The sequence below is a fragment of the Hordeum vulgare genome, chromosome 2H, assembly GCF_904849725.1.
Source record: "Hordeum vulgare subsp. vulgare chromosome 2H, MorexV3_pseudomolecules_assembly, whole genome shotgun sequence".
Lineage (NCBI taxonomy): Eukaryota > Viridiplantae > Streptophyta > Magnoliopsida > Poales > Poaceae > Hordeum > Hordeum vulgare.
In genome coordinates, this window is record NC_058519.1 from 579,022,467 (window position 1) to 579,047,252 (window position 24,786).

The window sequence follows — 24,786 nt, forward strand, 5'->3', positions numbered from 1 at the left end:
TCCCAACAAGCGCTTTTGTTTAACGCCCTTAGCTAGGCATTCAATGATGCTCTCACAAAAGACAAGAATTGAAGCACAACGGGAGCATCCTAAAGCATGTGAAAATCACATTTAATTCTAACATACTTCCTATGCATAGGCATTTTATAGGAAAACAAATTGGCAAGACAACCAATAGTTACCATATGCAAGGAAGAAGAAAGAGACAATACCAATCTCAACATAACGAGAGGTAATTTGGTAACATGAAAGTTTCTACCAAAATATTTTCCTCTCTCATAGCAATTACATGTGGGATCATATTCAAATTCAACAATATAGCTATCCCATAGGATATTCTTTTCATGATCCACATGCATGCAAAGTTGACGCTCTTCAAAAATAATGGGATTATCATCAAATAATGTCATGACTTCTCCAATCCCACTTTCAGTATTGTTGCAAACATCATATTCATCATGAGGTTTGAATAAATTTTCAAGATCATAAGAAAGATCATCACCCCAATCATGATTATTACAACAAGTAGTGGACAAAGCAAAACTAGCATCCCCAAGCTTAGGGTTTTGCATATTTTTAGCATGATTGTCACTAATAGGATTTATAGTGAAATCATTGCAATCATGCTTTTCATCCAAGGAGCCCTCGTGAATCACTTCATGAATTTATTCCTCACAATTTTCAGATTCACGCATCTTACGCAAAACTCCAAAGAAATAGTCAATTGCCCTCAACTCACTAGCAATTTGTTCCACACGAGTGGGTCTCTTAAAGAGACTAGCAAGTGGATGAGGATATCAAATCATGCATATAAGAAATCAGCAAAGACTCAAATATATATCATAGATAATCTGATCACAAGTCCACAATTCATCGGATCTCGACAAACACACCGCCAAAGAAGATTACATCGGATAGATCTCCATGAAGATCATGGAGAACTTTGTACTGAAGATCCAAGAGAGAGAACAAGCCATCTAGCTACTAACTACGGACCTGTAGGTCTGAAGTGAACTACTCACGAGTCATTGGAGGGGCGATGATGATGATGAAGAAGCCCTCCAACTCCAAAGTCCCCTCCGGCAGGGTGCCGGGAAGGGTCTCCAGATGAGATCTCGCGGAAACGGAAGCTTGCAATTTCCGAGGATAGAGTATTCAACCCAAATTTATTGATTCGACTCAAGGGGAAGCGAAAGAATATTCTCAAGTATTAGCAGCTGAGTTGTCAATTCAACCACACCTAAAAGATTTAGTGTGTGCAGCAAAGTATCAGTAGAAAAGTAGGGTGATAGCAGCAGTAGCAACAGTAACCAGTAGCAGCAAAGTAACATCAGTAGCAGCAGAGTAAAAGTAGCAATAGTGACAGCAGTAGCGGCAAAGTAACATAGCAAGGACCAGTAGTAAAAGACTCGTAGGCATTGGATCGGTGATGGATGATTATGACGGATGTGATTCATCATGTAACATCTATAACACGGAGAGATATGTAACTAGCTCCTGTTCGTCAATCTAATGTAGGCATGTATTCCTTATGTAGTCATACGTGCTTAGGGAAAAGAACTTGCATGACATCTATTGTCCATCCCGCCCATGGCAGCGGGGTCCTAATGGAAACTACGGGATATTAAGGTTCTCCTTTTAATAAAGAACCGGACCAACGCATTAACACTTGGTGAATACATGAACTCCTCATACTATGGTCATCTCCGGGAGTGGTTACGGCTATTGTCACTCCGGGGTTGCCGGGTAATAACACATAGTAGGTTACTACAACTTGCAAGATAGGATCTAAAACACACATATATTGGCGACAACATAATAGGTTCAGATTTGAAATCCAGATCTACTCTCCAGATGAAGAACAGGAGGTGGCGGCGCCTCCGTATCATAAAACGCGATGAACTCTTCTCCCTGATTTTTTTTTCGGGCGAGACGGAATAAAGAGAGTTGGAATTGGAGGCGGTGGAGCAACGTGGCCATGCCTCCTCGGCTTGTGGCCCACTGGCTCACCTCCTCCGGTGGATCTTTGCGCACGTATTTTCCATTAATTCCAGAAAAATTCTCCGTAAATTTTCAGGTCATTCCGAGAACTTTTATTTCTACACAAAAACAACGCCATGGCAATTCTGCTGAAAACAGCGTTAGTCCAGGTTAGTACCATTCAAATCATGCAAATTAGAGTCCAAAACAAGGGCAAAAGAGTTCGGAAAAGTAGATACGACGGAGACGTATCAACCAACAACGGTTCATGGAGGCCAGGTACAGGAAGAACCTGACAAACATAGGTGCTCCGGACTGCGACACCAACTGCAAGTGCTCGCTCGGGGGTCGTGGATCTAGCGAACAAGGCGGTATAACAAGAGGAGGCCGAGTATTCGCCGTTCTCCATCCATCGCCACCAGATGGCATTCGGCTGGGGAAAGAGGGCCACATGCTGCTGTTTGCGACATATCTCCACGTATTCAAGGATGGTCGCAGGTCCGTGGACCTTGTATGTTAGTGATCCAAGTACGGCCGAGAGAGCCGCAACCATCGCGTGGGTGCACCGCCTCTTGGCCGAAACGATGGCAACCCGGACATGGGACAAGAGGGAGATCGAGCTACCCTTGAGCCATGGATTAACCCAGAAATGACAAGTTGTGCCGTCACCCACAGTCCAGGTGATGAATGCCCGGAAGAACTGAGTTGCCTTGGTATCTTTAGGCAGCTGAAGATGGTACCATGGACGAGCGTGGTCCGTGGCCTGCAGCCAAAGCCAGTCCGTGGTCTGCAGCCAAAGCCAGCGGATCCGGAGGGAAATCCCGATGCGGTGAAGGTCCTGGATGCCAAATCCTCCAAGCTCGAGCGGGCGACATACACGTGCCCAGCTGACAAGGCAGGAGCCCGCCCTTGCATCTTTGCAGCCGTGCCAAAGAAAGTCACTCATAATTCTATTTGCCTACTTGAGGACTGGAGGGGAAAATTATGTGTTTTTCTTTTCTCCAAACCGAATGAGCCCCTAAGAGCATGGTTAATAATACAGCCAACAATCGGCTATAAGGAGCTGTCATGTCAGATAGAGCCCTGTGAGATACGTCCAATATATTGTGATGGGGGGAGTAGTAATTAAATTTTAGATGTGTACTACTTTAGTAGTAGTTGGACCACCTTACAATCTCACAAAGTGTTTTGGGTCTCGTGTTGTAGCTGGCTACTCACAAAGAGTCCGCTTCTCTTCTCTTTCCTCCTCTCTCTCTCTTTCAACTAAGCAAGAATATAATATTCTAATCCTTAGAGCATCTCTAGTGGATGGTGTAAATTTGAACGTGTATATCTTCATATACACGTCCATATACACGTTGTTAAATTATACATGTCCTAGTTTTTCAGTGGAACGTGTAAATTAGGACGTGTATATTCCAACGACTATATTTTCAAACGGCTATATTTCCAACGGCTATATTTTCAAACGGCTATATTTCCAACGGCCATATTTCTGATCTATATAAACCATGTGTGGCAAAAGTTTGGAAACGAGTGATGTCCTAGTTATAAGTTTGTAATCCATGTCTTTGTAATGCAGCTATCAATAAAAATGAGTGATGTAATCCATGTCTTCAACTAGCAGAAAGCAATAAATTGACAGCAATCTTAAAGTTCAGAAGTTTCAGTCCCGTCGCTGCCTGGCCCTCCCGTCGCTGCCTCTCCCTCCCGTCGCTGCCCATCCCCCGCCCTCTCCCGTCGTTGTCTCTCCCTCCCGTCGCTGCCCATCCCCCTCCCTCTCCCGTCGCTGTCTCTCCCTCCCGTCGCTGCCCATCCCCCTCCCTCTCCCGTCGCTGCCCATCCCCCTCCCTCTCTCGTCGCTGTCTCTCCCTCCCGTCGCTGCCCATCCCCCTCCCTCTCCCGTCGCTGCCCATCCCCCTCCCTCTCCCGTCGCTGCCTCTCCCTCCTCTGCCCAGGCCGCCGCCCTTCCTCTGCCCAGGCCGCCGCCCCCTCCTCTGCCCAGGCCGCCGCCCCTCCTCTGCCCAAGCCGCCGCCCTACCCCTCCCGTCGCCAGATCTGGCTGCAGGGCGTGCGGCCCCTCGTTCCCGCCCTCCCGCTCGTGAGCTCGGCCAGGGAGGAATAGTTACCTTGCGGCGAGGTAGGGCCGCGGGACGAAGCAGGCGAGCTCACGAGCGTGGCTTCGTCGTGGTTGTTTCCACGCCTCGTACCGTCGTGGCTGGAAGTGGATATTTTAGACCCCCGTTTACATGAGTCGCTGGGAGTCGTTGGGCAGTAAAAAACTGCTGGGATCATGTATATTTACTATACACGTCCATATAGAGGATCCACTAGAGATGCTCTTATAGCCTGCTTATGTCACTTTAATATACTTGCTCTAAACTCCCCGCCTTATTGGGTTATACACGGCAAATCTTTCGCTCGATTTGCTACTTTTATTTAGAGTCTTTTATTTACTCAATCGCATGCGTTCATCAGGAAGTGAGACAGTTAACACACACGGCCAATCTTGCACCAGCATTTACTTTCAACTCGGGAATCCCCACGACCGATATCCACCCAAACACATTTACTCTACTCTGCTACCACTCTACCCTATGGCCCTGTTTGGATTCTAGGGTTAGAGTTAGAGTGAGTTAGATTTAAGCCATCTAACCCTCAAATATCCAAACAGGTGGGTTAGAGTTGGTTAGATGCATCTAACCCATCTAAAAACTCTAACCCATCCAAGAGGTGCTTTTTTGGTTTAGAGTAGGTGGGGTTCAGAGAAAGAGAGAGGTCCAAAGTAGTCAAATGATTAAGAAAGAGCATTTATTGTCCATCTAACCCTCCCATCCAAACACCTTTAGAGTTAGAATTAATTCAGGTTAGTTCAAGGGTTAGAATCTAACTCTAACTCTAACCAGGTTAGAGTATCCAAACAGGGCCTATGCTTGGGAATACAATCGGCCTCACACACTCTCGCAGTCGCAGTCTCCCTGAGGCGAGGAGAGCACCATGGGTGACAGAGACGAGGAGTTCCTGAGTGAAGAGAACAAGCTGGAGGCCGAGAAGAAGAGGGAGGCCAAAATGAAGAGGGAGGCCGTGCGTAGCTACTGGGATGCGGTGGCGAAAGATGACCGGAAGCTCAGCAAGTTCTCTCTTGGCTACCTGGAGAACATGATATTCTCTTGGTCCATCGAAGATGTCCTCAACAGAGACCTCCTCAGGCAGCAGGTCTCGTACATCTGATCTTAAGTTCTCACCTTCCTTGTTTGTAAGAAGCATTTTAACTCGGTCACTGTGGTTCCACATATTTTCCTTCTTCCGGGCTTGATTGCTTTTTTTTCATCCATCCTGCTGTTCATTTAACTGAACCGGTGGTACTCCTTTGTAGTAAAACAAAATCAAATGGATACGCAGTGAAAATATATGGACCTTTTTTTTTTGCGCAGAGAAAATATATGTACCTTGACTGTAGTATTTTCGGGGAGGCCGAGAAGGTTCTACGTGCTCATAATCTGTATAGCTACTTATATTACAGATCTTTTTCACAAAAAAGTTATACTCCTATGATAGATTTCTCTCAATAAATTAACGCATCTGGTTTTCGCTTTTCTAAGACCCTGTTTGGAACCACAGTAGATTATAATAATCTAGATTATGAAGATAGATTATATAATCTGGTTTATAAAAATAATCTAGGTGGGCATGTTTGGAGGTCAGATTATATAAACTGTAATCTAGGTTTTATATTACACAATGACATGTCTATCTTCTGTTTTTAGCTGCAAAGGTAATAATCTAGGTGGACATGTTTGGAGGACGGTGGTGGTGGCAGTAGGTAATTATCTCCAACTTTCCAAGGGTAATGGGTCATTAGTAATCCATAATCTGATTTTAGCTGGGGTAGAGTAAATTATGAGTTTTTAATAATCTAGTCATCTAGTTTTTATAAACTGCAATATAATCTGTCCTGTTTGGAGACATAATAGATTATAAAAACCGGATTATATAATTTAGGTGGTTCCAAACAGGGCCTAAGACATCTATTTTTTGCAGGGATTTAGATCTCTTTACTACTTCTAGTTTCTTCAACTACAATTATTTAGGACTACAATTATATAAATATAGAGGGAGTAAGATAGCAACATGATATACCCTTCCTTTTTAGGGAACATAATCTGAGAGTTGTATCTTTATTTCATACTCTACGATCTTATTGCCGAGTTCCACTGTCATCAAGATAACTAGGATACTACTGAAGTACTCCTTCCGCTCTTAAATATAAGTCTTTCTAAAGGTTTTATTAGTGGACTACATACGGATGTATATAAACATACTTTAAAATATACATTTAATCATTTTGCTTTATATGTAGTGAAATCGTTTAAAAGACTTATATTTAAGAACCGAGGTAGTACTACAGTAGTTCAGCATCCAAGTTTTTTTTTAATACAGTTCAGCAATCAGCATCCAAGTGTACTAAACTACTGGTGTATTTTTTTTACAAAAGCCCAACAGTAATGCAACGCGCAATCTCTGGGCCAGAGGCCGTGTAGTGGGTAATCCCCATTCAAAGCTCTCCCTTTCTTTCGTTCCTGTGCTTCCTCGTTGTGAGACATGATGGGTGGAGCCCCTCCAATGGAGGCCGCGCTGCTACGCAGCCAGCACAGGAGTGACCCCCCGCCCGTCGACCGCTCTCATCTCTCTCCGTTTCGAAGTATATTTATTACACCTTCGCCCACTAGTCTCTCATTTCTTGTTTCTACTCAGTTGTGCTTTATTTGTGGTGACTAGAGCTTGCACGCTAGATGCTCGTTGTTTTGCCAAGCAGAAATCCCCCCTAAAATACGAACAGATTTCAATCAAATCGCACTTTTCTCGGTGAAATATCCGCAGGCGGCCGATGAAACCACCGATGATATGATGATAAGATTATATACTCCCTCAATCCACATATATAGGGCCTAATACGTTTTTTGAGGTTCCTCACAAAAAAAAGTTTTTTCAGCTTACCATTGACCATGTGTTAATACAATATAATGGGAAAATCTAAAAAAAAGTGTGCGTACAGAGGTGCTCCCGTGCGGCGGACGCACGCTAGATTCTGTTTCTATGACCAGAATTCAAAAACTTTTATCTCTTAAACCGTTAATTTAACCGATGATCCGTTTTCGCCGTTGACTTTGTTTCGATGAAATCTTCAAAACTAGATCCCATGTCGACATATTTCGACAACATTTCTTTTTGCTCATACTTACCACATTTGTTGCACTTACTTGTCATATTAGTAAGTACTTACTTGTCTGATAAAAAATAACTTAAATGCCATATTTTTGAAAATTACGTATAAATATAACATCTCCTCATAATCAAATTGACAAGTAGAAACAATTTTTTTAGGCGATTATGCGTAAAAATATGATGACTCAACAGATATAAAACTGGTGACCACAGGAAATCTTTTTTGATCACGTTTGTAAATATGACAGCTCGGCATAATTAAACTAACAAGCACATAAAATAGTTTTTTGGCAAAGTTGTATGTAAATATGACAAGTTGGCATATTTTTAAATTGACAAACACAACCTACGACATGCTTTTTATATCATGTATAATGAAAACTACTACAAAGCTTTGTACGAAATAACATTAAAAAATATCAAACAAGTTATATTTTTAAAACTAGTGTGTAATGTTATTTTTTTGGCAAGCTGCATGAAATAAAAATGGTAACTTGACACAACTAAAATGTAAAAATAGATGGCAACTAAGTTATTTGTAACTGGTCACTAAGTTGCTAATATACCGATAACTAAGTGATACTAATCTGGCAATTACCGATGAAAAAAAAGGTGTTGAAACATATTAATATGGGATCTAGATTCGAAGATCTTGTCGTGAGGAACCTAATTGTTAAAGCGGATCATTAATTAAATTAATGGTTTAGGAGATAAAACTTTTTAAAAACTCAAAACTAGAAGAATATTTGCTTAAACAACGATATTATGCGTAAGTAGGAATGAAATTACACAAGACACGTGACGTTCATTTATTCGCTGGAAACTGATTAGGTAGCCGCTGCATGGCAATGCATCGGTGCGGCGCCGCTCCATAGTACTGTCCTACAATAATATATGACAGGCATGTTACATAAAACATACAATCGAATTCGTATGTGAAAGTTTTAATGATATATTTTTTATATTGTAATTTTATCATTGGTCAAAGGCTATCTTGGAAAATGTATTAGTCCTTAGTATATGTGGATGGAGGGAGTATTTATATTCTTCGGCACCTAGCTAGCTTGTTTGTCGAACAAGCAGGTAATTGACGCATGCCCCGACCCGCTCCGTGGCGGATCAGCCAGGTGGTGTGCTCAGCGGGGCCGGGCTGCAACGGTTATGCTGTCCTCTTGACGCAGTGGTGCGTGCTCGAAGGGCCGGAGGTAGTTTGGCGGCGGCTGTCAGGTCTGGTGGCGTCGGCTCGACCAGCGAGGCTCTAGGAGCACCACGGGCTGGAGGTCATGACTCTGCCCTCGCGCAGACATCTACCGGCGGCGGGCATGGGCTGCGGCCGTGTCCAAGAGGCCGGTGCGGATCTGGTCAGGGCTTGGGCGCGGCGCGGGGTGCCTCTCATGGTCGTCTGCGCTCTGGTCGGCCGTGGGTGCTCCCTGTGGTTCCGGTAGGCGGCATCTTGGCGGTGGCCGACGGACGGCGATGGGGTGCGGGTGGTGGTGGCGCCCCTCTTCTTCCTGGTTCGGGTCGGCGACGCGGGTTGTTCGCGCAGTGGGACAGTCATGGCTGGGAGCTCGTGCTCGGGCTGACCAGTTTTGAGCCTGGGACGGGTCGGAGCGGACGATGGTGGGCTCGGTTTAGGCAGTGGCGGAGGGAATGGGGGCGAGCGGGGGCCAGACCCCCATGTATTAACATTATGGGCTTAATCATGTGGTTAAAATATTATATATGGGCTTAATTACTCTCAAGCCCAAAACGCAAGGGAAGGAAGCCAGGCTGCATGTATCGTTCCAGGAATCTGTACATAGCTTTTCTCTGTGATCGCGTTGGGGCACTGCCGCTAGCCCTAGGGTTCCATTGAGGCGTCGTCGTGCCGCCGGCCGCCGTGCTCCGTCGTCGCACCGCCGGCCGCCGGCCGCCGTCCTCCGCCGTCGCGCCGCCGGCCGCCGTCGTGCTCCGCCGGTCCGCCCGTCGCCGGATAACGCTGCACAGCCACAGCCCAGAGGTAAATGTAATGCTGCTGTCGTTGATCTCAGTCTTGGTCTCTTGGATAGTTGGATGGCTGCAGGCTGTTCACTCGTTGGGACTTGGGTAGGAGCTTCAGCTTGGGATGGCTTTTATTTACTGTCATTGTGAATTTGTGATGGCTACTGTCTACACTACATGTTCATACATTGATACATATTTACGTATTTATTTTTTACTAATGTGAGAACTTCATAGGTCATGAGGAAGAGGAAGACACCACTCATAAGTAATTTTTTCAAGCCAATTACTACAAACTCTACAGTTGAAATGCAAATGCAACAATGATGGTAGATGCCATAGATCAACCCATTGGTCATAATGCCACCAATCTCAGTTCAGTTGATATGCCACCCCCTGAGCAAAATATTGAGGCATCTGTGGAAGTTCTAGAACAACAAAGAATCGGAAGCACACCGTTTAAGCGAGACCCTGGAAAGCGCAAATAGATTTGGGAACTTCCTCTTGAGAAGCAAAATGAAGCACGTCAATTCTATATTTCTGAAGGTCGTTACATGCCATACATGAGAGCGTATCCATATAATGATGATTTACCAAAACATCGTCGGCGTTTCTAGTATAGTTGATTTAAGGATTTTGAATGGCTCGAGTTTTCACCTTACACAAAGCGTGCATATTGCTTCCATTGTTTCCTCTTCTCAAGAAAGCCAATTGAAAAGTGCGGCTCAGAAACATTTACTGTATTGGGCTTTGATAGGTGGAAGAAGGTGAATAACGGGAAAGAGTGTGTTTTTTAACTCATGTGGGTAATGCTGGTTCAGCCCATAACTTCTCGGTTCGTTGTTATGAAAATTTTAAAAACAACATGACTCATATCGATAAGGTTTTTGTGAAAGCATCCGCAAAAACGATTTTAGATGCAAGACTAAGGCTCAAAGTTACAATTGACTCTATCCGGTAAGCAATATTTTTTTCATCTTTTGTTAGAATATTTAAAATATTCTATATGTTGTAGTATCCTAACAAAACAATTATATGATATGATGCAGGTGGTTAACATTCCAGGCTTGTGCTTTTAGAGGCCACGATGAATCTCCAGGATCCATTAACCGGGGTAATTTCCTTGAACTGGTAAAACATTTGGCTTCTTATAACAAGGAGGTGAAATATGTTGTCTTGGAAAATGCTCCTGGAAATGCAAAGTACACGTCCCATTTTGTTCAACAGGAAATTCCTAGTATACTTTCTCGGAAGGTGTAAAGAACAATTAGAGAAGAAATAGGTGATAGCAAATTTTGTATAATGGTTGATGAAGCTCGCGATGAATCCAAAAAAGAGCAAATGGCATTGGTCCTCCGGTTTCCTGACACTGAAGGGTTTATACAGGAGCGTTTCGTTGATGTCATTCATGTGAATGATACTCTTGCATTGACTCTCAAGGAGACAATTTGCGCTATCCTAGCAGATAACAATTTAAATGTGGAAGATATCAGAGGTCAAGCCTATGACGGGGCGAGCAATATGCGAGGGGAGTGGAACGGGTTGAAGGCTTTAATTCTGAAGGAGTCCCCTTATACATACTACATTCATTGTATGGCGCATCAACTTCAATTGGCCCTTGTTGCAGCTTCTCGAGAGGTACATGAAGTGCATAATTTTTTTCAACATGCCAATTTTGTCATAAATGTTGTTAGTGCTTCACCTAAACGCAACGATGAGTTACTAGCAAACCAAGCCGCCGATATTGCACGTGAAATTGAACTCGGGGAGCTTGATACGGGAAAACGGGCAAACCAGATAGGCTCTTTACAGAGACCAGCAGATACTAGATGGAGTTCACACTTCAAGTCAATTCAGAGCTTAAGGAAGATGTTTGGTGCTACAGTTACAGTCCTGCGAAGTATAGCGAATGATCGTTCGGTCACAAAATATTCCCGTGGAGATGCTGGAGGTGCCCTAAGTATAATTTTTTCTTTTGATGTTGTTTTCATTTTGAACCTCATGGAGAGGATTATGAAAATCACAAATGTCTTATGCCAAACACTCCAGAAGAAACCTTTGGACATTTTGAATGCATTAGATACACTATCGAACACTAAGATGCTCCTTGCTGATCTAAGAGAAGAAGGATGGGAACCTCTCATAGAGGAGGTTAAGAACTTTTGTACGAAGCACGAAGTTGAGATTCCCGATATGAGTCGCAAGTACGTCCCTTTCCTCTATTTGTATAATAGAATAATATATTAATCACACATGCTTTACTAACACATATATTGTATTTGTAATTTGCAGGTATGTTGATGTTACTAAGTCTCGGAATAAACATAATAACATCACTGTTCTTCACCACTATAAAACTGATGTATTTGATGTGGCGATCGATCAACAATTGGTGGAGCTAAATGACCGTTTTAGTGTTCAGACTACAGAGCTGATGACACTTTGCGCATCATTGGATCCAAGGCATGAGTCATTTGACATGTCAAAGATTTGCAGGCTTGTGGAAAAAATTTATCCAGCGGATTTTTCTAGTCAAGAGCAGGCCCATCTGGAGTCACAACTTCCACACTATCAGCTAGATGTTCACAACCATCGAGAACTGAAATCTTCGTCATCACTTGCTGATTTGACCGTTGCATTGCATAAAACAAGTAAAGCTTCTATGTATCCAATGGTTGATAGTGTTGGAATTATGCCCTAGAGGCAATAATAAATATAGTTATTATTATAATTCCTGTATCAAGATAATCGTTTATTATCCATGCTATAATTGTATTGAATGAAGACTTATATACATGTGTGGGTACATAGACAAAACACTGTCCCTAGCAAGCCTCTAGTTGGCTAGCCAGTTGATCAAAGATAGTCAGGGTCTTCTGATTATGAACAAGGTGTTGTTGCTTGATAACTGGATCACGTCATTAGGAGAATCACGTGATGGACTAGACCCAAACTAATAGACGTAGCATATTGATCGTGTTATTTTGTTGCTATTGTTTTCTGCGTGTCAAGTATTTGTTCCTATGACCATGAGATCATATAACTCACTGACACCGGAGGAATGCTTTGTGTGTATCAAACGTCGCAACGTAACTGGGTGACTATAAAGATGCTCTACAGGTATCTCCGAAGGTGTTCGTTGAGTTAGTATGGATCGAGACTGGGTTTTGTCACTCCGTGTGACGGAGAGGTATCTCGGGGCCCACTCGGTAATACAACATCACACACAAGCCTTGCAAGCAATGTGACTTAGTGTAAGTTGCGGGATCTTGTATTACGGAACGAGTAAAGAGACTTGTTGGTAAACGAGATTGAAATAGGTATGCGTATACTGACGAGCGAATCTCGGGCAAGTAACATACCGAAGGACAAAGGGAATGACATACGGGATTATATGAATCCTTGGACACTGAGGTTCAAACGATAAGATCTTCGTAGAATATGTGGGATCCAATATGGGCATCCAGGTCTCGCTATTGGATATTGACCGAGGAGTCACTCGGGTCATGTCTACATAGTTCTCGAACCCGTAGGGTCTGCACACTTAAGGTTCGACGTTGTTTTATGCGTATTTGAGTTATATAGTTGGTTACCGAATGTTGTTCGGAGTCCCGGATGAGATCAAGGACGTCACGAGGGTTTCCAGAATGGTCCGGAAACGAAGATTGATATATAGGATGACCTCATTTGATTACCGGAAGGTTACCGGGAATGTAGCGGGAATGACGAATGGGTTCCGGGTGTTCACCGGGGGGGGGGGGGGGCAACCCACCCCGGGGAAGCCCATAGGCCTTGGGGGTGGCGCACCAGCCCTTAGTGGGCTGGTGGGACAGCCCAAGAAGGCCCTATGCGCCATAGGAAGAAAATCAAAGAGAAAAAAAAGAGGAGGTGAGAAAAGGGGGAAGGACTCCTCCTTCCAAACCTAGTTGGATTCGGTTTGGAAGGGGAGGACTCCCCCCCTTGGCTCGGCCGAACTCCTTGAGGGTCCTTGGACCCCAAGGCAAGGCTCCCCCTCTTCCCCCTATATATACGGAGGTTTTAGGGCTGATTTGAGACAACTTTGCCACGGCAGCCCGACCACATATCTCCACGGTTTTACCTCTAGATCGCGTTTCTGCGGAGCTCGGGCGGAGCCCTGCTGGGATTAGATCACCACCAACCTCCGGAGCGTCGTCACACTGTCGGAGAACTCATCTACCTCTCCATCTCTCTTGCTGGATCAAGAAGGCCGAGATCATCGTCGAGCTGTACGTGTGCTGAACGCGGAGGTGTCGTCCGTTCGGCACTAGATCGTGGGACTGATCGCGGGACGGTTCGCGGGGCGGATCGAGGGACGTGAGGGCGTTCCACTACATCAACCGCGTTCACTAACGCTTCTGCTGTGCGATCTACAAGGGTACGTAGATCGAATATCCCCTCTCGTAGATGGACATCACCATGATAGGTCTTCGTGCGCGTAGGAAAATTTTTGTTTCCCATGCGACGTTCCCCAACAGTGGCATCAGAGCTAGGTTCATGCGTAGATTTCTTCTCGAGTAGAACACAAAAGTTTTTGTGGGCGGTGATGTGCATTTTGCTGCCCTCCTTAGTCTTTTCTTGATTCCGCGGTATTGTTGGATTGAAGCGGCTTGGACCGTCATTACTCGTACGCTTACGAGAGACTGGTTTCATCGCTACGAGTAACCCCGTTGCTCAAAGATGACTGGCAAGTGTCAGTTTCTCCAACTTTAGTTGAATCGGATTTGACCGAGGAGGTCCTTGTATAAGGTTAAATAGAAATTCATATATCTCCGTTGTGGTGTTTGCGTAAGTAAGATGCGATCCTACTAGATACCCATGGTCACCACGTAAAACATGCAACAACAAAATTAGAGGACGTCTAACTTGTTTTTGCAGGGTATGCTTGTGATGTGATATGGCCAACGATGTGATGTGATATATTGGATGTATGAGATGATCATGTTGTAATAGATAATATCGACTTGCACGTCGATGGTACGGCAACCTGCAGGAGCCATAGGGTTGTCTTTAAACTAATGTTTGTGCTTGCAGATGTGTTTACTATTTTGCTAGGATGTAGCTTTAGAGGGTGTTTGGTTGGGCTTCCAGCCAGCTTCCGTCTACCAGCTTCTAAGCCAAAAGCTCCTATTTAGGGGCTTCCGGCTGCAGCTGTGGCTTTCGGCCTTGTCACAGCCATAGCCGAAAGCCACAGCTGCACCCGGAAGCCCCTAAATAGGAGCTTTTGGCTTCGAAGCCGGAAGCCGGAAGCTGGCTGGAAGCCCAACCAAACACCCCCTTAGTAGTAATAGCATGAGTAGCACGACAACCCCGATGGCGACACGTTGATGGAGATCATGGTGTGGCGCCGGTGAAAAGAAGATCGTGCCGGTGCTTTGGTGATGGAGATCAAGGAGCACGTGATGATGGCCATATCATGTCACTTATGAATTGCATGTGATGTTAATCCTTTTATGCACCTTATTTGGCTTAGAACGACGGTAGCATTATAAGGTGATCTTTCACTAAAATTTCAAGACGAAATTGTGTTCTCCCCGACTGTGCACCGTTGCTACAATTCGTCGTTTCGAGACACCACGTGATGATCGGGTGTGATAGACTCAACGTTCACATACAACGGGTGCAAAACAGTTGCACACGCGGAACACTCGGGTTAAGCTTGACGAGCCTAGCATGTGCAGACATGGCCTCGGAACACATGAGACCGAAAGGTCGATCATGAATCATATAGATGATATGATTAGCATAGGGATGCTTACCACTGAAACTATACTCAACTCACGTGATGATCGGACTTGAGCTAGTGTAAGTGGATCATGAACCACTCAAATGACTAGAGAGATGTACTTTTTGAGTGGGAGTTTAGCGAGTAATTTGATTAAGTTAAACTCTAATTATCTTGAACATAGTCTAAGTCCACTTTGAATATATTTGTGTTGTAGATCATGGCTCACGCGACAGTCACCCTGAATTTTAATACGTTCCTAGAGAAAGCTAAGTTGAAAGATGATGGAAGCAACTTTGTAGACCGGGCTCGTAATCTTAAGCTAATCTTACAAGCTGGGAAGAAGGATTATGTCCTTAATGCTGCGCTAGGAGATGAACCACCCGCTACGGCTGACCAGGATGTTAAGAACGCTTGGTTAACACGTAAGGAGGACTACTCAGTAGTTCAATTTGCAGTCTTGTATGGCTTAGAACCGGGACTTCAACATCGCTTTGAGCGTCATGGAGCATTTGAGATGTTCCAGGAGTTGAATTTCATCTTTTAGAAGAACGCCTGGATCGAGAGGTATGAGACCTCCGATAAGTTCTATGCTTGCAAGATGGAGGAGAACTCGTCTGTCAGTGAACATGTGCTCAAAATGTCTGGGTACTCAAACCGTCTAGCTGAGCTGGGGATTGAACTCCCGCAAGAGGCTATCACTGACAGAATCCTTCAATCACTGCCGCCAAGCTATAAAGGCTTTGTGTTGAACTACAACATGCAAGGGATGAACAAGTCACCCGGCGAGTTGTTTGCGATGCTGAAAGTCGCAGAGTCTGAACTCCGTAAAGAGCATCAAGTGTTGATGGTGAATAAGACCACTAGTTTCAAGAGAAACGACAAAGTCAAGAAGGGTAATTCAAAGAAGAGCGGCAAACCTGTTGCCAATCCAACAAAGAAACCCAAAGCTGGACCTAAGTCTGAAACAGAGTGTTACTATTGCAAGGGTATGGGTCACTGGAAGCGCAACTGCCCCAAGTATCTGGCTGATAAGAAGGCGGCCAAAGAAAAATCAGGTATATTTGATATACATGTTATTGATGTGTACTTAACCGGCTCTCGTAGTAGTGCCTGAGTATTCGATACCGGTTCTGTTGCTCATATTTGCAACTCGAAACAGGAACTGCGGAATAGACGAAGGCTCGCGAAAGATGAAGTGACGATGCGCGTAGGAAATGGTTCCAAGGTTGATAAAATCGCCGTCAGCACAGTTTCACTTCAGTTACCATCAGGATTAGTTATGAACTTGAATCATTGTTATTTAGTGCCCGTGTTAAGCATGAACATTATATCTGGATCTTGTTTACGAGACGATTACTCTTTTAAGTCAGAGAATAATGGTTGTTCTATTTCTATGAGTAACATCTTTTATGGTCATGCACCCAATGTGAGAGGATTGTTCATATTGAATCTTGATAGTGATACACACATACATAACATTGAGACCAAAAGAGTTAGAGTTAACAATGATAGCGCCATATTTTTGTGGCACTGCCGCTTAGGTCATATTGGTGTAAAGCGCATGAAGAAACTCCATGCCGATGGACTTTTGGAGTCACTTGACTTTGATTCACTTGACACGTGCGAACCACGCCTCATGGGCAAGATGACTAAAACTCCGTTCTCCGGAACAATGGAGCGTGCAAGTGACTTGTTGGAAATCATACATACCGATGTGTGTGGTCCGATGAGCGTAGAGGCACGCGGCGGATATCGTTATTTTCTCACCTTCACTGACGATTTGAGTAGATATGGTTATGTCTACTTAATGAAGCACAAGTCTGAAACATTTGAAAAGTTCAAGCAATTTCAGAGTGAAGTTGAAAATCATCGTAACAAGAAGATCAAGTTCCTACGGTCTGATCGTGGGGGTGAATATCTGAGTTTCGAGTTTGGTGCTCACTTAAGACAATGTGGAATTGTTTCACAGTTGACACCGCCTGGAACACCACAGCGGAATGGTGTGTCCGAACGTCGTAATCGTACTTTATTAGAGATGGTGCGATCTATGATGTCTCTTACCGATTTGCCGTTATCGTTTTGGGGTTATGCATTAGACACAGCTGCATTCACTTTAAATAGGGCACCATCAAAATCCGTTGAGACGACACCATACGAACTGTGGTATAGCAAGAGGCCAAAGTTGTCATTTCTTAAAGTTTGGGGATATGATATTATGTCAAAAAGCTTCAGCCTGAAAAGCTGGAACCCAAAGCGGAAAAGTGCATCTTCATAGGTTACCCAAAAGAGACAGTTGGGTACACCTTCTATCTCAAATCCGAGGGCAAAGTGTTTGTTGCTAAAAACGGAGCTTTTCTCGAGAAGGAGTTTCTCTCGAGAGAATTGAGTGGGAAGAAGATAGAACTTGATGAGGTTGTCGAACCTCTCATCCCTCTAGATGGTGGCGCAGGGCAAGGGGAAACCTCTGTCATTGCGACGCCGGTTGAGGAGGAAGTTAATGATGATGATCATGAAACTCCGGTTCAAGTTCCTGTCGAACCACGCAGGTCGACGAGACCACGTGCTGCTCCAGAGTGGTACGGTAATCCCGTCATGTCAATCATGTTGTTAGACAACAATGAACCTGCAAATTATGAAGAAGCAATGGTGGGCCCAGATTCCAACAAATGGCTAGAGGCCATGAAGTCCGAGATAGGATCCATGTATGAGAACAAAGTATGGACTTTGGAAGTACTACCTGAGGGCCGCAAGGCTATTCAGAACAAATGGATCTTTAAGAAGAAGACGGACGCTGACGGCAATGTGACCGTTTATAAAGCTCGACTTGTGGCAAACGGTTTTTCACAAGTTCAAGGAGTTGACTACGATGAGACATTCTCACCCGTAGCGATGCTTAAGTCCGTTAAAAATCATGTTAGCAATAGCTGCATTTTTCAATTATGAAATCTGGCAGATGGATGTCAAAACGGCGTTCCTTAATGGTTTCCTTAAGGAAGAGTTGTATATGATGCAACCCGAAGGTTTTGTCGATCCTAAGAATGCTAACAAGGTGTGCGAGCTCCAGCGATCCATTTATGGGCTGGTGCAAGCATCTCGGAGTTGGAACAAACGCTTTGATGACGTGATCAAAGCATTTGGGTTTATACAAGTGGTTGGAGAATCTTGTATTTACAAGAAAGTGAGTGGGAGTTCTGTGGCGTTTCTAATATTATATGTGGATGACATATTGCTGATTGGAAACAATGTAGAGTTTTTGGAGAGCATAAAGGATTACTTGAATAAAAGTTTCTCTATGAAGGACCTAGGAGAAGCTGCTTATATTCTAGGCATTAAGATCTACAGGGATAGATGGGAACGCCTGATAGGACTTTTACAAAGCACATACCTTGATAAAGTTTTGAAGAGGTTCAAAATGGAACAGTCCAAGAAAGGGTTTTGCCAGTTTTACAAGGTACGAGATTGAGTAAGACTCAGTGCCCAGCAACTGATGAGGATAGAGAGCATATGAGCACCGTCCCCTATGCTTCAGCCATAGGTTCTATCATGTATGCAATGCTGTGCACTAGACCGGACGTTAGCTTGGCCATAAGTATGGCAGGCAGGTTCCAGAGTAATCCGGGAGTGGATCACTGGACGGCGGTCAAGAATATCCTGAAGTACCTGAAAAGGACTAAGGAGATGTTTCTCGTGTATGGAGGTGACGAAGAGCTCGCCGTAAAGGGTTACATCGATGCAAGCTTTGACACAGATCCGGATGACTCTAAGTCGCAGACCGGATACGTATTTATTCTTAATGGGGGTGCCGTAAGCTAGTGCAGTTCCAAGAAAAGCGTCGTAGTAGATTCTACATGTGAAGCGGAGTACATGGCTGCCTCTGAGGCGGCTAAGGAGGGTGTCTGGATGAAGCAGTTCATGACGGATCTTGGAGTAGTGCCAAGCGCACTGAATCCAATAACCTTGTTCTGTGACAACACGGGTGCCATTGCCCTAGCAAAGGAACCACGGTTTCACAAGAAGTCCACACACATCAAACGACGCTTCAACCTCATCCGCGACTACGTCGAAGGGGAGGACGTAAATATATGCAAAGTGCACACGGATCTGAATGTAGCAGACCCGCTGACTAAACCTCTTCCACGGGCAAAGCATGATCAACACCAGAACTGTATGGGTGTTAGATTTATTACAATGTAATTCGCATGATGATGTGAGGCCTAGATTATTGACTCTAGTGCAAGTGGGAGACCGTTGGAATTATTCCCTAGAGGCAATAATAAATATTGTTATTATAATAATTCATGTATCAAGATAATCGTTTATTATCCATGCTATAATTGTATTGAATGAAGACTTATATACATGTGTGGATACATAGACAAAACACTGTCCCTAGCAAGCCTCTAGTTGGCTAGCCAGTTGAGCATAGATAGTGAGGGTCTTCTGATTATGAACAAGGTGTTGTTGCTTGATAACTGGATCACGTCATTAGGAGAATCTTGTGATGGACTAGACCCAAACTAATAGACGTACCATATTGATCGTGTTATTTTGTTGCTACTGTTTTCTGCGTGTCAAGTATTTGTTCCTATGACCATGAGATCATATAACTCACTGACACCGGAGGAATGCTTTGTGTGTATCAAACGTTGCAACGTAACTGGGTGACTATAAAGATGCTCTACACGTATCTCAGAAGGTGTTCGTTGAGTTAGTATGGATCGAGACTAGGATTTGTCACTCCGTGTGACGGAGAAGTATCTCGGGGCCCACTCGGTAATACAACATCACACACAAGCCTTGCAAGCAATGTGACTTAGTGTAAGTTGCGGGATCTTGTATTACGGAACGAGTAAAGAGACTTGTCGATAAACGAGATTGAAATAGGTATGCGGATACTGACGATCGAATCTCGGGCAAGTAACATAACGAAGGACAAAGGGAATGACATACGGGATTATATGAATCCTTGGCACTGAGGTTCAAACGATAAGATCTTCGTAGAATATGTGGGATCCAATATGGGCATCCAGGTCCCGCTATTTGATATTGACCGAGGAGTCACTCGGGTCATGTCTACATAGTTCTGGAACCCGCAGGGTCTGCACACTTAAGGTTCGACGTTGTTTCATGCGTATTTGAGTTATATGGTTGGTTACCGAATGTTGTTCGGAGTCCCGGATGAGATCACGGAAGTCACGAGGGTTTCCGGAATGGTCCGAAAACGAAGATTGATATATAGGATGACCTCATTTGATTACCGGAAGGTTTTCGGAGTTATCGGGAATGACGAATGGGTTCCGGGTGTTCACCGGGGGGGGGGGGAACCCACCCCGGGGGAGGGGGCTCCCCCTCTTCCCCCTATATAGACGGAGGTTTTAGGGCTGATTTGAGACAACTTTGCCATGGCAGCCCGACCACATATTTCCACGGTTTTACCACTAGATCGCGTTTCTGCGGAGCTCGGGCGGAGCCCTGCTGAGATTAGATCACCACCAACCTCCGGAGCGCCGTCACGCTGTCGGAGAACTCATCTAACTCTCCGTCTCTCTTGCTGGATCAAGAAGGCCGAGATCATCGTCGAGCTGTACGTGTGCTGAACGTGGAGGTGCCGTCCGTTCGGCACTAGATCGTGGGACTGATCGCGGGACGGTTCGCGGAGCGGATCGGGGGACGTGAGGACGTTCCACTACATCAACCGCGTTCACTAACGCTTCTGCTGTGCGATCTACAAGGGTACGTAGATCGAATATCCCCTCTCGTAGATGGACATCACCATGATAGGTCTTCGTGCGCGTAGGAAATTTTTTGTTTCCCATGCGACGTTTCCCAACAAATAGATTATTGCGATTGATCATCACTCTCCCGGTGTCAACTGCAACTGCGGAGAGAGCTTTTTCAGCAATGAAGGTTATCAAAACGCGTCTCCGAAGTAAAATGGGTGATGATTTTCTTCCACATTACATGGTTGTATACATTAGAAAGGAAATAGCTGCAAAGTTCAATGTTAATGAGATTATTGATTTGTTCGATCGACCAGTTGGGGGGCGTAGATCTTCGTTCAAACTAGTAGAAATGTAGTTTTTTGTTGTTGTAAAGCTTATACTATTACATCTTTGATACACTACAATATTCAAGACTTTAAATATTTTGAAGTTATGTATTTTGTGTGTTTCAATGTGTTCTTCGCCCCCTCTATGTTGAAATCCTGGCTCCGCCCCTGGGTTTAGGTGGTGCCCGCGGGAGTCGTCCTTCTCCTTGTCGGTATGGCGGGTCTTGGTGGTGGTCCGGTCATCATGTCTCCGTCGGGCAGAGCAGAGTTAGAGACTACGGATATGGTGTCATGTGGCCATGTTCGCCGGAAGCCGTCGATAGTCACGGAGATGTGCCTCCCCTAGTCCACTGGGGCTGGCTGGAGGCACGAATGTGGACGCCCCTACTGTGGTGGTGTTGATCCAGACTCTATTGCTGATGTTGGGCTAGGACTCAAAGGAGACCCCTTTTACCCCTCCTACCGTGGTGGGTACTTCGTGATGCGGGCGGTTGGTGATGGCTTGGACATGGATGTCGGGGCGGCGGCCCCGAGTAGTGGTCCACCTGGTTAGCTCTCCGACAGGCAACCTCGTGGCGGTGGTGACTCTTTGTCCTAATCGTGTGGGCGATAGGACGGGTGAGGCGAGTGGCTTGAGCGTCCTCTTTGTCCTATCAGTGATTGCGCCCCGATCCGGATCTGGTGACCTAAACTCGCCGTGCTAGACTTGGGCACCTCGTGGTGGCATGGGTGAGTTGCCAAGAAAAAGCTCTATGCCTCGGCGTCGACGCTTGTGGGCACCGCTATCGTTCTGAAAACGTTGGCGTGACTCCTCTCTCCGTGCCAGGGCTCCGGGTGAAAACTCTGTTCGTTGCGGACGCGACAACGACGACTCTTGGCGCCGTTCTCCTTCTTGAGGGCGTTGTCGTGCAGCTTAGGTGTGCTAGGGCATAGTGTGGTGTTGACTTCAGTTCTTTCTGTATTTTCTTTTGGTTTTGCCGGTCATCTTAGCATTGGCTTTGTAAGAGGGCCACCTGACCACCTTATATTGTTCTGCCGTGTACCTTTTCGGATGTGGTTTTATCAATAAAGCGGGGCGAAAGCCTGTTTCGAGAGCTAGCTTATTTGTTATTTTAATAGATTTGGGACTTGTTTTGTTCTGGTATTAGTCTAGTGCTAAATCCTGATTTATCAACAAGCTATGTTTTTTCTATTATGTTGGGTATAGGGTAGATCATATGTTGTATCCCCTAGTGGACCTCACCCGAGTTGTCTATTGCATCGTTCTTCTCACACTGATCATTGTTTGTTATTAAATTTCACTTCATATGAGAACTAATCAAGTTATGTGGACACTCAACGTAGGTCAAGACCATACTGGATACCTTCACATCATTGCACACTTATTTGAACTCGTTCAAATGCCCTCTGATTGAAGAAGTACATGTTGATGTCTTTTCATCATTGGACGGTTATGCTCAGGCAAACTTTATAGAAATAATGTGGGTGGAGAAGCTTGATGATGAGAAATGAATATTCTGTTTTGGGGTTTCCGAGCCATCAAAGAATCCGAAGTCAAGGGAGACATATGATCCCAAAGAAGGGGACATCATGGTTGTGTCCTTGCGGAAACCACAACATGTGTGTGATTTGACATGAAATAAGGGATCATATGTTTTAGGCTCGGTTCTAAAATGTGGAGACAAAGAAGAAGGGGACATCCCATCCCATTGTTGTATTGTTCGGTTTTCATCCGCTATTCCTGTTGAAGTAGATCCAGAAACAAAAATTCCTACGGGGCCATCATTTGCTGTGTTTCTGATTAATATGAAGACATACAATCGTATATGGGGTTGCCTTTATTCGGAAGGAGAGCAGCAGAACGGAAAGAGTAGTACTGGCATCGTCGATCTGGTGTGGCAATACAAGCAAAGGGTAGGCCAGTTGTTTACATGCAAAAATAAGTTTAGGTCCTTTATGATACCTTATTGTGCCTGATATCAACTTCTATATGTATTATTAAAAGTCAGAACTTAGTACATGGATAGGCACGGGCTCTTGCTATCTGGTTATGCTTTGGCAACCGTGGCCCCATGCAAAATTCTCTGCATTAACAATAATTTGCTAATGCTGATAGTTTATATCACATATAACCTCACAGTGATAGTGATCATGTCTTCTGAATGTAAATGAGACAACTCCCACACGTTATTTCACAATGAACTGTTTATATACCCATTACTCTAGATAAATGACTTACTTGCCATTTTCCCTTTAAGGTAGTGGATGACAGCTCATCATGCTTGGAGATATCTCAATGCTTCACTCATAGATCAATTGATGGTCTTGGCCTTGAGAAGTTCAGCTTAAATGATTCACAGCTAAATGCACTAGCTGACTGTGTCTCTGTTATGACCGATACAACGTACCAACGGAGGAGGCCCAATGGGCAGGGTTAATTACGGGCTTAGCCCAAGTTATCTTACCTATCTTAGAGTCCAAGTTATATTAGAGTCCAAGTTAGAGTCCAAGTTATCTAGGGTTTAGTGGAGGTTGTCCTCCTATATAAACACATGTACCCCTTCGATATTAAGCAGACAATAAACAGTATATTCTGTTGTCGTCTCCCTCAGGAGACGAGAGCCCCAAACCCTAGCCGCCTCTCTCTCTCTCTCTCACGCCGCGACGGCGCCCAGCCGCCGGCACCGGCGTCCCCAACCTCGTAGCCCGCACTTCCACCCCTACAACCTACGTCCGAGACCTGGTAGAACCCTAGCCTCTACCAATTTGGTATCAGGTAGCTTGAGTTCGATGAGTTTGTCGGACCTTCCCACCACCACCGCCGCCGCCACCACCGCCTTCCCCGCCACCTCGCAAAAGCCGCCGTCGCCGCACCACTTGCGGCCGCCGGCCACCTGAGGTCTGGCCGCCTCCGGTCCCGCGGCCCTGGCGGCCGAACCCGCCCCCGTCCTCTCCCCGACGGAGATGTCCTCGGCGATCCGCGACCTCAACCTGGGGGTCTCAAACCTCCGGACTTTCCTCCAGGCTCCGTACGCAACCCCGCCACCACCGCCTCCGTCGGCGGCGCCCTTCGCGCCACCGCCCCCGGCCACTGTCGCGCCCCAGGGCCTGTCAATCACCCAGGTCCGGTGGCTGCCATCGCCGTCCCCGCTACCGACGTGGATTGACACGCCGACCTACACGACGTCGCCACTACAGCCGACGGTGTTGCAGCCACCCGGCCCCATCTTCTAGGGGTTCGGCGGGTACACTGATCCGTACGCCGGGAGCTCCGTGGTGCCGCAGCACTCTCCTTCCACCGCGTTGGGTTGTCACGAGGGCACCTACGTGGCCTCGCCACACGTGCAGCAGCCACCCCGCTTCACCAAGCTGGAGTTCGCCACCTACGACGGCACCGTCGACCCCCTAAACTGGCTCAATCAGTGCGACCAGTTTTTCAGGCGGCAGCGGACCATGTCGTCCGACCGCACGTGGATCGCCTCCTACCACCTCCGTAGCGCCGCCCAGACTTGGTACTACGCCCTCGAGCAGGACGAGGGCAGAATGCCTCCGTGGGAGCCCTTTCGCGACCTGTGTCTCCTCCGGTTCGTCCTCCCATACGTTGGAGCCGCTTGGCCGAGCTTGGTCTCCTTCCCTTCACCACCTCGGTGCAGGACTTCGCCGACCGCTTCCAGACGTTGGCCTGCCATGCGCCTGACGTCACGGCTCGCCAACGCGCCGAGCTCTTCGTCGGCGGCCTTCCCTGTCACGCCCAAGATGCGACCCTATCCTCAATTTGGCACGAAGGCCTCGTCAGGGATAGAAG

At 45.6% G+C, this 24,786-nt stretch overlaps 1 pseudogene; it reads left to right on the forward strand.

The window, feature by feature from the left end:
• The first annotated feature begins 4,977 nt into the window (after window positions 1–4,977).
• On the forward strand, window positions 4,978–22,855 carry LOC123428671 (annotated as a pseudogene).
• Window positions 22,856–24,786: the final 1,931 nt, after the last annotated feature.